Source organism: Sinocyclocheilus grahami, unplaced genomic scaffold (genome assembly GCF_001515645.1).
Source record: "Sinocyclocheilus grahami isolate Dianchi unplaced genomic scaffold, SAMN03320097.WGS_v1.1 scaffold1829.1, whole genome shotgun sequence".
NCBI classification, from domain to species: domain Eukaryota; kingdom Metazoa; phylum Chordata; class Actinopteri; order Cypriniformes; family Cyprinidae; genus Sinocyclocheilus; species Sinocyclocheilus grahami.
This window is the reverse complement of record NW_015507008.1, coordinates 80,122-82,082: the sequence shown is the minus strand read 5'-3', so window position 1 is coordinate 82,082 and position 1,961 is coordinate 80,122. Positions and strand designations below refer to the sequence as shown.

The following is a 1,961-nucleotide window of genomic DNA, read 5'->3' as shown; positions in this document are numbered from 1 at the left end:
GTCACTTTGGATAAAAGCGTCTGCTAAATGACTAAATGTAAATAATTACTTATAATGTATTGTAATTTTATTTTATTAAAATAGATTTAATTCTTTAAAATTATTTTATTTAAAAAGTCATAATTTAAATTATTATTTAAATGCATAAATTACTATAATTTTAATAACATTTATAATTTAAATGATTATTTATTTTAAAAAATAATAATGTATTTTTTTTATTAATTTGTTTAATTATTTTAAAATGTAACTATTTTATATATATTTTTAATTACTTCTATCTATAATGTAATAATTATTTATTTAAATAATTATAATGTATTGTAATTTAATTGTATTAAAATAGATTTAATTCTTTAAAATTATTTTATTTCAAGTCATAATTTAAATTATTATTTAAATCCATAAATTACTATAATTTTAATAACATTTATAATTTAAATTATTATTTATTTTTAAACAATAATAATTTATTTGTAATTTAATTTGATATACATTTAATTATATTAAATGATTTAATTATTTTAAAATGTAACTATTTAAATATATTTTTTAATTACTTCTATCTATAATGAAATAATTTTTTATTTAAATAATTACTTATAATGTACTGTAATTTTATTTGATTAAAATATATTTAATTACTTAAAATGATTTAATTAAAAATGCCATTTTAATTTAGTTATTAAATTATATATAATTAAACATTAATTTAAACAATCATTTTTATTTATCTGTCATTTTTACCGATAGATTTGACAATGCACTCACGCATTATTCTCCATCTGCAGACGTGCCGGGTCTGAAGGCATCTCTGTTCATCGAGGGTCTGCAGTATGAAGCTCAGCACGCTCTGAAGGAGGTCCTGGTGCCTCTTCATCCAGAGGATCGAGGGCGGTTTGCTCGGATCCTCCTCACCTCGTCCGCTTTAAAGTCCATCCCTCCGAGCCTCATCACAGAGCTCTTCTTTCGGCCACTCATCAGTCAGGCAGATCTGCTGGACTTGTTGATCGACATGCTTTTCTCGAGGTAGCGACCCAAAGACTCACGGACTCTCCACAGAGCGTTATCTTCTCCAGTGAAAACACTGAGGTGCAAGCACTGGATGAAAAGAGTTACGTCTGATATATTTGACAAGTTACAGACTTCAGCACATCTTTATTGTTTACACAGTTTAATGATCAGTTTAGCTCACGAGTTTGTGATTCACTGATTGTTGCGCCTACGAGAGCTTCTTGTATTGTACATTTGTATGTTCATAAATATACTGCATTTAAATCTATTTTTTTCACATTTTGGCATTATCAGCCTGACTTGTGTGTTTGTCTTGTACTTCTAAATCACTAATTTTACAATTAAAACAATTCTCACAATGATGCATACAAGAGAAGCCCTAAAACAATTCAACCAATGTGCATCATCCCCCCCAAAAAAGTATTTGGACACTTAAATCAAAATATCAAAGCAACTGTTGTTTACTGTAGGGAAAGATGCACAACCACGCTTTACGAGCAACACATTTGACAAAAAGAATTTGTTCAGTTTGAAATGCTAAAACAATGGATCTAGTGTTAAGAATACACAAGTGACCCACTAGAATCGCCAAAATACGCTTTATTCTGTTTTACATGATATAGTAAGCTAGTATTTCTTTCCAACTTAGCTGTGCTTGCTGTATCAAAGCATTGCAAACGCAGCCTCATGCTTTGTCAGTGTCACAGGTTTACTTCTAAAAGAAGTCCAAATTGCAATAAGGTAAATGCATTGTTTGCACAATACGTCCCTGCATATTTGTTTTTATAGCAGATGATTGCTCTGCAAGTGATTTACGAGAAATTCCATTTCTTTGGTGCTTAAATAGTCGCTTTAGTGATGTCAGGATATACACTGAGCAGCATATTTCTATTGCCTAAAATGTCCAGGTTTTGGCTTTGTTTTCATGCTTGCTGAAGATGATGTCT

General features: G+C 28.9%; 1 pseudogene; it reads left to right on the top strand.

Moving 5' to 3' along the window:
* LOC107572887 (nuclear receptor subfamily 0 group B member 2-like) overlaps positions 1–1,224 on the top strand; it is a 3,309-nt pseudogene extending 2,085 nt beyond the window's left edge.
* The last annotated feature ends 737 nt before the right edge of the window (positions 1,225–1,961 follow it).